Consider the following 14139-nt stretch of genomic DNA (forward strand, 5'->3'; position numbering starts at 1 on the left):
CCATGCTACAACTACCTTTCCTCCATCATTTCTCTCTTGTAATTCTAAACTCGGCCGACACCCGGTGGGCGGGGTGGGTTTGCTCAATTGCGGCCCCACCTCACAGTGAAAACATTATATACTCCCTCCGTTCCAAAATATAAGCCTTTTTAGATACTATTTCAAATGGAATACAACATACGGATGTATGTAGACACATTTTAGAGTGTAAATTCACTCATTTTGCTCTGTATGTAGTGACTTGCTGGAATCTTTAGAAAGACTTATATTTGGGAACGGAGGGAGTACTATACTAATCAAACATTAAGGCCACGAGGCGATGCAGTGTTGGTTACAGGAGGCAAGAAGAAGAGATGCGTCCATCGACGACGTCCACCTCCTCGACTCAGGGCGCCGGCCAACCGAACGGCGGCTAAGTAGCAGCGACTTTTGTGGCCAGGACGACGTGCTTCTAAGCAATGGCGTCCAAAGATTCCAGCCGCTGGAAGAAGGCCAACGTCTTTCTGTCCTCGCTTGCCTTGTAGTGGCCTATGTAGACGATTTCCTCGTAGACGTGGATGTGCAGGTCGACGGTTTCTTGCATGGCGAGGCGCTGCATGGCGAGCGCGGCCTCGAGGTGCACATTCTTTGTCGCGACCTCCAGCACCTGCAGGGCCACCAGGGCTTGAAAGAGTTCGTCACCAAGGAGGCCGATGAGGGTGCTAGGCAATGAGGAGCCTGGGCGCGCGGCCTGGAGAAATACGGCAAGGTCGTCCGCGCGCTTCTTGACGGCGGTGAACTTGCGGATGGAGTTGACCATCATCTTGTCCATGCAAGAGGCGAAGCTGGCGTCGGTGAGGGCTACGATGCTGGCAGTTGCCAGCACCGTCTAGAAGTGCTGCACGGTGCGGGGCCACAGGCCGGCGCCTGCAAAAATTTGGCACAGCCGACTGCCGCTCGCGTCCATCACCTCCATAGGTGCTTGTGGCTTCTGGTCACTTGGTCTTGGATTTGAGTGAGCAGTGTTGTGCAGAGACTAGGAGTAGATGGATTGGAGTGGTGGGGCGCCTTTATATGGGAGTCCAAACTCTGTTGCATTCGCATCGTACTGGCTCTATTCTGCTTCTCCAATTAATTCCCTCTGCAAGTAATTGAGGATGCATCATTGACCGTTCAATGTCTCGGGAACCGCTACCCTCTCCCTCCTTGGCATTCAAGCACCTATGGAAGCGACTGCCCCTCACGTCTATCGCGTGTCAGGAGACATTCCTGTCGACAACAAGGTGCCTATGGTGACTTGCTATGTCTTGATCTTGCGTTGGTTTTCCTTGAAGAGGAAAGGGTGATGCAGCAATAGTAGCATAAGTATTTCCCTCAGTTTTTTAGAAGCAAGTTATCAATCCAGTAGGAGGCTCCTCAAAAGTCCCATGCACCTACACAAACAAACAAAGAACTCGCAACCAACGCAATAAAGGGGTTGTCAATCCCTTCACGACCACTTTCGAAAGTGAGATCTGATAGAGATGATATGATAAGATAAATATATTTTTGGTATTTTATAATATAGATAGGAAAAGTAAAGATGCAAATAAAAGTAGATTGAAAGCTTACATGATAAGAGGTAGACCTGGGGGCCATAGGTTTCACTAGTGGCTTCTCTCAAGATAGCATAAGTATTACGGTGGGTGAACAAATTACTGTCGAGCAATTGATAGAAAAGCGAATAATTATGAGATTATCTAGGCATGATCATGTATATAGGCATCACGTCCGTGACAAGTAGACCAACTCCTGCATGCATTTACTACTATTACTCCACACATCGACCGCTATCCAGCATGCATCTAGATTATTAAGTTCATAAAGAACAGAGTAACGCATTAAGAAAGATGACATGATGTAGAGGGATAAACTCATGCAATATGATATAAACCCCATCTTTTTATCCTCGATGGCAACAATAAAATATGTGCCTTGCTGCCCCTGCTATCACTGGGAAAGGACACCGCAAGATTGAACCCAAAGCTAAGCACATCTCCCATTGCAAGAAAAATCAATCTAGTAGGCCAAACCAAACTGATAATTCGAAGAGACTTGCAAAGATAACTTAATCAGACATAAAAGAATTCAGAGGAGATTAAAATATTTCTCATAGATAAACTTGATCATAAACCCACAATTCATCGGATCTCGACAAACGCACCGCAAAAAGAGTTACATCGAATAGATCTCCAAGAAGATCGAGGAGAACATGGTATTGAGATCCAAAAAGAGAGAAGAAGCCATATAGCTAATAACTATGGACCCGAAGGTCTGTGGTAAACTACTCGCAACTCATCGGAGGGGCTATGGTGTTGATGTAGAAGCCCTCCGTGGTTGATTCCCCCACCGGCGGAGCGCCGGCGATGGCCCCAAGATGGGATCTCGCGGATACAGAAGGTTACGATGGTGGAAATAGTTTTTCATCGTCTCCTTTGATGTTCTCGGGGTACGTGGGTATATATAGGAGGTAGAGGTAGGTCGGTGGATGCCCGAGGGGCCCACGAGATAGGGGGTGCTCCCGGGTGGGCGCGCCCTCCACCCTCGTGGCCGCCTCGACTGCTTCTTGACTTGCACTCCAAGTCCTCTGGATCACGTTCGTTCCAAAAATCATGCTCCCGAAGGTTTCATTCCGTTTGGACTTCGTTTGATATTCCTTTTCTTCGAAATACTGAGATAGGCAAAAAAAACAACAATATGGGCTGGGCCTCCGGTTAGTAGGTTAGTCCCAAAAATGATATAAATGTGTAAAATAAAGCCCATAAACATCCAAAAGGGGTAATATAATAGCATGGAACAATCAAAAGTTATAGATACGTTGGAGACATATCAAGCATCCCCAAGTTTAATTCCTGCTCGTCCTCGAGTAGGTAAATGATAAAAATAGAATTTTTTATGTGCAATGCTACCTAGCATAATTCTCAATGTAATTTTCTTTATTGTGGCATGAATGTTCAGATCCAAATGATTCAAAATAAAAGTTCATATTGACATAAGATATAGTAATACTTCAAGCATACTAATCAAAGCAATCATGTCTTCTCGAAATAACATGACTAAAGAAAGTTCATCCCTACAAAGTCATATAGTTAGGCTATGCTTCATTTTCGTCACACAAAAATGCTCCCAAATTATACACCCCCGATGACAAGCCAAGCAATTGTTTCGTACTTAAACAATCTCAAACTTTTTCAACTTTCACGCAATACATGAGCGTGAGCCATGGATATAGTACTATGGGTGGAATAGAATATGATGATGGGGATTGTGTGGAGAAGACAAAAAAGGAGAAAGTCTCACATTGATGACGATAATCAACGGGCTATGGAGATGCCCATCAATTGATGTCAAGATGAGGAGTATGGATTGCCATGCAACGGATGCACTAGAGCTATAAATATATGAAAGCTCAACAAAAGAAACTAAGTGGGTGTGCATCCAACTTGCTTGCTCACGAAGACCTAGGGCATTTTGAGGAAGCCCATCATAGGAATATACAAGCCAAGTTCTGTAATGAGAAATTCCCACTAGTATATGAAAGTGACAACATATGAGACTCGCTATATGAAGAACATGGTGCTACTTTGAAGCACAAGTGTGGAAACAGAGATAGTAACATTGCCCCCTTTTTTATTTTTTTTATTTTTTTCTTTGGCCTTTCTTTTTTTTTTCTTTTTTCTTTTTTTTCTTTGGCCTTCCTTTTTTCTTTTCTTTTTGGCCTTTTTTAGGGGGACAATGCTCTAACAATGATGATCATCACACTTTTATTGATTTATAACTCATGAATTACAACTCAAAACTAGAACAAGATATGACTCTATATGAATGCCTCCGGCGGTGTACCGGGATGGGCAATGAATCAAGAGTGACATGTATGAAAATTATGCATGGTGGCTTTGCCACAAATACGATGTCAACTACATGATCATGCAAGGTGAGGGAGTCCAGGATTAGGGGGTGTCCGGATAGCTGAACTATCACCGTTGACCGGACTCCTAGACTATGAAGGTACAAGATTGAAGACTTCGTCCCGTGTCCGGATGGGACTTTCCTTGGCGTGGAAGGCAAGCTTGGCGATACGGATATGTAGATCTCCTACCATTGTAACCGACTCTGTGTAACCCTAGCCCTCTCCATTGTCTATATAAACCGGAGGGTTTTAGTCCGTAGGGCGAACAACAATCATACCATAGGCTAGCTTCTAGGGTTTAGCCTCTCTGATCTTGTGGTAGATCTACTCTTGTACTACCCATATCATAAATATTAATCAAGCATGAGTAGGGTTTTACCTCCACCGAGAGGGCCCGAACCTGGGTAAAAACATCGTGTCCCTTGTCTCCTGTTACCATCCGCCTAGATGCATAGTTCGGGACCCCTACCAGAGATCCGCCGGTTTTGACACCGACATTGGTGCTTTCATTGAGAGTTCCTCTGTGCCGTCGCCATCAGGAAGGATGCCTCGTCCCGTCTTTAAAGACGGCACGGTTGCTAAAGGAGCTTTGGCCATCGGCCAAACTCTCCGGCTAGGCGGTTTTCTCATGACCGCCTGTTCGGCCGCCGCGCCGACGATGACTTCTCGGGTCATCAAAAGCAATCTTCACGTTAACTCGGAACTTGCCGAGCAGCTAGATCTGATGGCGCTCTCCTCCTTAAACAAGCTCTTGGATTGCATCGCCGCCCTGGGAGTCGCTACAGACTAGGATCAGATTGGGCCTAAAACCGATCTGAGAGAGATCAACTCTCCCCAGGTTACCCACGATGTTGATGTGGTGGAGGAATAGTACGGCGACCCTTCTTCTATATTAAGGACTAGTTATGTCCGGATTCCCGACCCCTCCATGCCGGATTCCCGCGGAGGGACGGACGTCGATCAAGTCCTGAACCTAAAGTCAGGCAGTGGGCTGGATTCATTGGACAATATCCAAAAACCCAAGCTTCCATGTTCGGAAACTTTTCGGCCCTTGAGTCCTAGATTGGACGGGGTTCCGAATTTAATTCCACCCGCCCACCCAAACACAAGCGATCTATCCCGAATCCGGCAAGAGCCCGCTGAAACAGTACACCATTACTGGGCCAGATTCCTCCTGGTTATGGACAGGATAAAGGACTACCGCGAGGAAGACGCAATTTCACTTTTCTGCAATAATTGCACGGACAAGGGAATCCTAAATGCCATAAGTCGTCGTGAAATTACACGCTTTGCCGACTTGGCATCCATAGTACGAAAGTACTGTTCGATGGAGAGCGCTTGGAAAACCGAAACCTAATTTTGGGATAATCCGGCCCCTAATATAACCCTAGTCCGAAATAAAAGGGTGCATCATCGCCAAGCACCTGGGTTAAATACCAAAAAGCAAAAAAAACTAAAGGGCACGGAACTGTACTGGAGGGATGGCTCAATGGACCCTCCAACTCATAGCCTTCGAGCATGTTGGATACTACGGCAGGTGGCGAAAAGTGGCGAAGAGCTTCTAGCTCCAGAGAACCAGCCCAGCAACACCAGTACGGTATTAACAGTCTTCGAGACTTTTGCATCAAATAATATGCGGAAACGAACACTCCGCATCCTTGCCGAAGTCTACCAAGTAGCAACAATAAACCCATGGAGTGACACGACTATTACCTTTAATGCCAGTGATGAACCTAAATTCCGAACAGCCCGAGCACCAGCCGCATTGGTCCTCAGTCCAATAGTGGACGGCTTTCGCCTTACCAAGGTACTCATGGATGGCGGCAGCAGATTAAACCTCATTTACGAGGAAACCCTTCGAAAAATGGAAATAGACTGGAGCCGCATTGAGCGAAGCAGCAGAACCTTTAGAGGAATAATCCCTAGTCAGGAAGCATGCTGCACAGGAAAAATTACACTGGATGTGGTGTTCGGCTCGCCGGACAATTACATGTCCGAGGAGGTCATGTTCCAAGTGGCCCCGTTCAGCAGCGGATATCACGCTTTATTAGGGCGAGAGGCATTCACAATTTTTCAAGCTATACCCCATTACGGGTACATAAAGCTCAAAATGCCCGGGCCCAATGGAATCATCACTCTTGCCAGTGATCCAGACATAGCACTCCGCGCCGAAAATAAGAAAGCCGCACTAGCCCTCGAGGCACTATCTGAAGCCCTAGTGGTCGAGGAACTCACTACGCTGCGCTCCACGGTGAACAGGGATGATGTGATACTCGATAAGAGATCCAAGTCCACCTCTTTTAAGCCAGTGGACGAAATAGTCAAATTCCAAGTCCATCCAACGGACCCTACAAAGACAGCCTCCATTGGGGAACAGTTAAACCCTGATGTAGACGCCGCACTACGAGAATTCCTACGCGAAAACTGGGACATCATCGCCTGGCACCCCTCAGACATGCCAGGAATCCCACGCCGGCTGGCCGAGCACAGCCTAAATATCCTAAAAGGATTCAAGCCAGTCAAACAGGCTCTTCCGCGTTTTTCCGAACCCAAGAGACAGGCCATGGGAGAGGAGCTAGCCAAACTTTTGGAAGCCGGATTCATCAGAGATATAAAACGTCCGGACTGGCTAGCAAACTTGGTGATGGTACCAAAGAAGGATAAATCCTGGCGCCTATGTGTCGACTTCAAGGACCTTAACAAGGCTTGCCCGAAGGATCCATTCCCCCTCCCCCGCATCGATCAAATTATCGATGCTACCGCAGGGCACGATTCATTGTGCTTCCTCGACGCATACTCCGGCTACCACCAAATCAAGATGGCGGAGCCAGACCAAGCCGCAACGGCATTCATCACTCCTTACGGCCCATTCTGCTTCAACACAATGCCCTTCGGGCTCAAAAACGCCGGCGCAACATATTAGCGCATGATTCAGACATGTCTGGCAAACCAGATCGGCAAAATAGTGGAGGCATACGTAGACGATGTGGTTGTCAAATCCAAGCATTTCGAAACTCTAGTAGACGAATTGAGGCTCACATTCGACAATCTCCGAACATACGACATTAAGCTGAATCCAGAAAAATGCGTCTTCGGCGTACCAGCCGGAAAACTCTTGGGCTTCATTGTATCCGGTAGAGGAATTGAAGCAAACCCAGCCAAGATCCGAGCTCTGTCACAATTGGATATCCCAAAAGACCTCAAACAAATACAAAAATTGACTGGATGCGTAGCGGCTCTAATCCGCTTTATCTCCCGATTGGGAGAAAAGGCATTACCCCTTTATTGCCTCCTCCGGCGCACTAAACACTTCGAGTGGACGGATGCCGCCATGGCCGGACTCGAAGAAATAAAACCCATATTGGCAACAAATCTGGTCCTGGCCGCGCCCAACATGGGAGAACCAATGTTATTATATATCGCAGCAACACATCAAGTTGTAAGCGCGGTGCTCGTCGTTGAACGAGAAACGGACGAACACAAGTTCCCCCTTCAAAAACCAGTTTACTACGTGTCCACTGTCCTAACTCCATGCAAGTCCCGGTATCCACATTATCAAAAGATAGTGTACGCGGTGTTCATGGCATCCCGGAAGCTGCGACACTACTTTCAAGAGTGTTCGATAACAGTAGCCTCCAAAGTACCTCTTAATGACATTATAAACAACCGTGACGCGACTAGCCGGATTGCAAAATGGGCCATCGAGCTCCTCCCGTTCGACATAACCTACAAGCCACGGCAAGCTATTAAGTTGCAAGTTTTGGCCGACTTCATCGCCGAATGGACTGAAGCCGAACTGCCTAAAGAGTACGGCGCATATTCCAATTGGATCATGCATTTCGACGGATCCAAAATGTTGGCCGGCCTGGGCGCTGGTGTCATCCTGACATCCCCAACCGGAGACACAAATACGTACTCCAGATAATGTACACGGACTCCAACAACGCAGCCGAATACGAGGCCCTTCTACATGGCCTCCGGATGGCGGTCTCCATGGGCATTAAACGCCTAGGGGTGCGCGGGGATTCGAACCTCGCGATATCCCAAATAAATGGGGACTTCGACGCCAAGGATCCGAAAATGGCAGCTTACCGTAACGCCGTCCTAAAAATGTCAGCTCGGTTTGAAGGGCTTGAATTTCACCATATAGCCCGGGATAATAACCAGGTGGCGGACGTATTGGCACGCATCGGTGCAAAGCGCGATGCCGTCCCTCCCAAACATCTTCCTAGAGCGGCTGTTCAAGCCATCCGTACTATGGGAAGGGGAGTCCGGAAACAACAATCCGGACCCAACCGCACCACCCAACACCGAACATTCTGACACAATCGGTGGTTCTGCCAATGAAATAACACATTCAGCCCACGAAATAATGGCATTCATTGCCCCGTGGACGGAACCATTCCTAGCCTAGTTAACTAGGCAGGAACTTCCCGAGGACCAAAATGAGGCCCGCTGCATAGTACGACGATCTAAAGCCTATAAGGTCCATGAGGGAGAGCTTTATAAGAAAAGCACAACCGGAGTCCTTCAAAGGTGTATCTCCGAAGAGGAAGGGCGAAATCTTCTAGCTGAAATTCATGCCGGACTCGGTGGGCACCATGCCGCAGCCCGGGCCCTTGTAGGCAAGGCCTTCCGTACAGGATTTTATTGGCCGACGGCCCAGGCAGATGCTCAGGACTTAGTCCAACTATGCGTCGGTTGCCAGCTCTTTGCTAATCAAAGCCACATGCCACCCACCGCCCTCAAAACTATACCCATCACCTAGCCGTTCGCGGTCTGGGGGCTTGACATGGTTGGACCCCTTAAAGGAGGAACCCATAAGCAAAAATACCTATTGGTCATGGTGGATAAATTCACCAAATGGGTAGAGGCCAAGCCAGTTAAGACTGCCGAATCCGGACCCGTGATAGACTTCATATCAGGGATAGTACACCGTTACGGCGTCCCCCATAGCATCATCACTGATAACGGCACGAACTTCATGGCCGACGAGGTTAAACTCTGGTGCAAAAACATGGGCATCAAGTTCGACTACGCTTCAGTCTATGACCCTCAAACTAACGGTCAAGTCGAATGAGCAAATGGTCTAATCATGAGTGGCATTAAACCCAGACTAGTGCGGTCCCTCAAGGAATCTAACACGCACTGGGTAGAGGAGCTCGACTCCGTACTCTGGGGGCTGCGGATCACGCCGAATCGCACTACCGGATTCACACCATTTTTTATGGTATACGGCGCAGAGGCAGTTTTGCCCTGCGACATAATTCATGACTCACCTCGCGTGCGCATGTACGAAGAAAGAGAAGCCGAGTTGGATCGGCAGGACAGTTTGGATGCCTTAGAGGAGGAATGCGACGTGGCAAAAGCTTGTTCCGCATTCTATCAACAGCAGGCTCGAAGATATCAAAGCAGAGAAGTACGGGCCAAAACTTACAATGTTGGCGAACTAGTTCTACGCCTGCCGGACAAGAAAAAGGACAAACTCAAGCCCAAATGGGAAGGTCCCTTCATCATCAACCAAGTCCTGACCATCGGAGCGTACCGTCTGCGAAACGCATCGGATAACCGACTCGAGCCGAACCAATGGAACGCAGCTCGTCTCCGAAGATTCTACGCCTAGCGCCAGATTCTGAGTTCGTCTCCTTCCTCCGTCTACATTTTATACTTTAGTTGTCTTTTATTTCTCTCCTTCTCCCTCCTTTTTCTTAAAGCCTTTGGAGGCTCGTCTGCGCATTGTTCGCACACACTTGACATGCTACTCGCGCTCATTATACCTGGGGGCTTCTTTAACAAAAGCTTATTTATACGGGCCTTATGCCCAACACATGTGTCACACTTCCGCATGTATCTTTTATTCACCATTATATGCATCGATATGACTTAAGTTTTGGCCAAGCTGGGTTGCCTGGCTCCTGTGCTTACCCCTACGTTCCCGATTATTTGGCTAGGTGGCAAATGGAGCACCTCTGTGATTGTTACTGCCGGGTCAGCCAGATGTGTACCTCAGACTGGGTGAAGCCGAAAGCTAGCGTTCTTAAGGGAATATTCAGTCGATGAACTAAAAGACGATTTCTTACTTATTTATTTATCTGCCCCCAGATGCTTTCCTGCTTTTTTCGTAGTCTGGACATGCACTTTAGGGCATGCCTCCCAGGGAAAGGAACCCCTAACGGAACTATTCTCCCTGGAAGATGTTTCTTACTAACCATGTAATATAACATAACTAGTTGAGAACTTGTCCGATAAAGCATTAATGACCCCTACCCCTAGTCTCCACGCATGCCCCGGTTTTTTATATAACCGTGAGGGTATTCGGACACACTCCAGACTGTCGGGTCCCGAGGTTGAAGCGAAAAGGTCCGCTACGACAAACGATCTACAATCCGGCTAGAAGGCATTTTACATGTCATTTTAAATTACATAGTCAAATTGACTGATTGTATTCATGTTCAATACCATCCAATAGGCTGTCTAGTTTACAGTCCCGCTTGGAATACTTTGCGGCCAACTCTACTTGGCCGTACACTAAGCTCACAGGGATCTCCTTCCCATCGGGCCCCACAGGTCCGACCTCGACCATGTGGTTTGGGTCAGCCTTCGTGTACCGCGTCTTCACCATGGCCCAGGCCTTCCTGGCGCCTTGACGGCAGGCCGATATCTTCCATAGACGGAAGCGCCGCCGTGCTACCTAAAGCTTCTCTGCAAGCTCTCCAAGACCTTCGGGTAGGGAGATGGATGGCCACAAGGCCTGGGCGACGCCTCTCATCACCTGCCGAACTCGTTCGTGCAGTTGAAGCAGCTCGGGAAGTAGGTCACCCGTTGAACCGGGCATTTCCTCTACAGGACGACCTGTGAGCATACCTACAGACATATTTCTTTTAATCGACTTCCTCGCCGAACTCTTCTTTTCAAAAGTTCGCTCAAGCACTTACTATAAATGCCGCGACGAAGCCGCCGATTCTCCTTAACGGAGTCAGACAGCTGGGCACGAACATCTTTTAGTTCCTCGCCCAGCTGGGTGTTGGCATCTTGGAGGTTATTTTTCTCTTGCCGCACCCTTGTAAGCACATTCTCGTTGGCTTTTAACCGGCGCAGGAGTTGTTGCTTGTCCGGATCTACCCCGGCGCCATCTGCAATGTTATTGTCAGACTTACACACACGCCGCACTTCACAAACTACTTATCTTTCGAAGTATTTATTACCAGAGGGGGTCTCTGTGGCTCCCCCTGCGGCGGCTAGTGCGGCCTCAAGTTGGGTGCACTTTTGGAGCTCCTGGGATAGTTGGGTATTCTTTTCTGTAAGATCCTGCATAACAAATGATCCTTAAATCAGTTATTCTAAGTATTTTAAGTCTCGGGGGCTACCGGCATATATAACTGTCAAAATTCCTCACCCGTATGTCTTTCACATACTGCTCTGTGGCTCTGGCTAGACCATCTTGAGCGGCACGGAGGTGCGCATCTCCCGAATTAAAGGCATTCAATGCCTCTTGGGAGAAACATGCGTCACGAAGAATTGTCCGTCGGCGCCTATGATTCATGGCGCTCTCCAGCTGAGATTTGGTGGCGGACAATCTGTCGGCATCCTCCGTTGGAGGAGCATCCGACGCGCGCCTTGTGTTCGCCTCCCCTTCTGGACCTGGCTTTGAAGCCTGGCTGGCGGAGGCCCGATTGGCAACCTCTCCGGACACAGTCCGGCGAGCGCACATTTTCCTGCAAAGATCACGAGTGTTAGTATGCCATCCAGGAATCTTTCCTTGAAACACGGTGGCACGCCATACCGTTGCGGCGACGTCTCGATCCACACCGCACTTCTTTTCTGCCTGCTGGGCCGAGCTGCCCCTTGTTGACCAGCCGCCGCGGGCTCCGCTTCCCGCCTCAAAGGCACCTCCTGCGGAACACCATTGGTATGCGGTGATCAGAAATAAGCACGGATGGGTCATGGTATCAGGACTTCGGTCACAGTTACCTGGGAAGCTATAAATATTCCGGGGTAGTCGGCCGTAATGGCAACCAAAGCATTGTCGATGCTAAGTTGGTGGAACACCCCATCGATCAGCTCCACCTTTATGTCCGGATCCTCTTCGGAGGCCGGATCGAGGGACCGTTTCGGATCCTCGGGTTGTGGAGGCGGGTTGTGTATATCCTCTACAGCCCGGTGCAGTTCCTGCGTCGAAATCACAAACTGAGATACTTTACCATGGGAATGGGGATCGGATAGGCAAAAAGAAATGTCCACTTACCCAGCTTCGAGGATTGTTCATAGAAAATCCGTTCAGTGGACTAACACGGAGAAAATCCTCCTTTTCCCCTTTGTACAGGCCGGACAAGATCTTCACCAGATCGGCGACCAATCCCGGCCCCTTACGGCCATGACGGGTGGCATCATCCTCCCCGTTGAAATCCCACATGGGGTGGCCCCTATACTAGAGCGGCTGCACCCCCTGCATAATGCATGTGGCCATCACTCCGATCATAGTCAGGCCGGAATGAGCTAATAACCTTATTCGGCTCATCAGGTAGAGGATATCCCTGTCATTTTCCCTCTGGGGGCTCCGCGGGCGCCAGCTTAGGCGTTTCTTCAAAGGAGCATTACTGAACTTTGGGAGGCCGGTCCGAACAGGATCCGGCAGCGGGACGTCTTCCATGTAAAACCATTCCGAAGGCCAGTCTTCGGACGCCTTCTTCGGGGTTCCGGATAGATATCCGGTCCCGGCGATGCGCCATAGTTCGGCTCCGCCCACTTGATATATTGACCCCTCATGAGAACGGGGTACAAGGCAAAACAATCTCTTCCACAGCGCGAAATGAGCCTCAATGCCCAAAAACAGCTCGCAAAGGGCCACGAAGCCCGAAATATGCAGAATGGAGGCAGGCGTAAGGTTGTGCAACTGGAGGCCATAGAACTCCAGGAGCCCCTGGAGAAACAGATGAATTGGAAATCCGAGCCCTCTTATCAGATAAGAGACGAGGCATACCCACTCTCCTTTGGAGGGATTGGGACGCTCTCCGCCTGCTTTCCGCCCTTGTAGGTGGCGAGTCCGGCTCGAACCGGAACCATAAAGGCTGGGGGAAGAAATCCCTTGGTTTGGAGCGTCACTAACTCACTGTGCGGGACTGAGCATCTCTCCCAATCTCCAGGCTGAGGGCTGGGAGCGCGAGAGGAGGAGCCGCGTCGACTATCCATGATGGAATGGATTTTTTGTCAGAGGCGCTCCGATGAATGCTCGCGGAGGGAGGATGGTGCGAATCGGATCTAGATCCCGATCTCTTTTATAGGCGGCTCATTTGCGCGGCTAGGGGGGTAAATGTAAAGATACCCTGGCTTTTCGCATTTGTTCGACACGTGGAAGATGGCCATTATTGGGCGTGGAAGCCAAGGAGCGCAGCATTTATAAGAAGCCGGACACTATTCGACAAGTATATGGAATTTGGAGAAGAACCCGCCTTGCAATGCCGAAGACAACCAACACGCCGGACTCGTCATCATTGAAGCCTGGTTCGGGGGCTACTGAGGGAGTCCCGGATTAGGGGGTGTCCGGATAGCCGAACTATCACCGTTGGCCGTACTCCTAGACTTTGAAGGTACAAGATTGAAGACTTCGTCCCATGTCCGGATGGGACTTTCCTTGGCGTGGAAGGCAAGCTTGGCGATACGGATATGTAGATCTCCTACCATTGTAACCGACTCTGTGTAACCCTAGGCCTCTACGGTGTCTATATAAACCGGAGGGTTTTAGTCCGTAGGACGAACAACAATCATACCATAGGCTAGCTTCTAGGGTTTAGCCTCTCTGATCTCGTTGTAGATCTACTCTTGTACTACACATATCATCAATATTAATCAAGCAGGAGTAGGGTTTTACCTCCACCGAGAGGGCCCGAACCTAGGTAAAAACATCGTGTCCCTTGTCTCCTGTTACCATCCGCCTAGACGCACAGTTCGGGACCCCCTACCCGAGATCCGCCGGTTTTGACACCGACACAAGGCAATATGACAATAATGATGCGTGTCATGATGATAAACGGAACGATGGAAAGTTGCATGACAATATATCTCGGAATGGCTATGGAAATGCCATAATAGGTAGGTATGGTGGCTGTTTTGAGGAAGATATAAGGAGGTTTATGTGTGATAGAGCGTATCATATCACGGGGTTTGGATGCACCGGCGAAGTTTGCACCAACTCTCAAGGTGAGATAGGGCAA

The sequence above is a fragment of the Triticum dicoccoides genome, chromosome 3B (genome assembly GCF_002162155.2).
Source record: "Triticum dicoccoides isolate Atlit2015 ecotype Zavitan chromosome 3B, WEW_v2.0, whole genome shotgun sequence".
NCBI classification, from domain to species: domain Eukaryota; kingdom Viridiplantae; phylum Streptophyta; class Magnoliopsida; order Poales; family Poaceae; genus Triticum; species Triticum dicoccoides.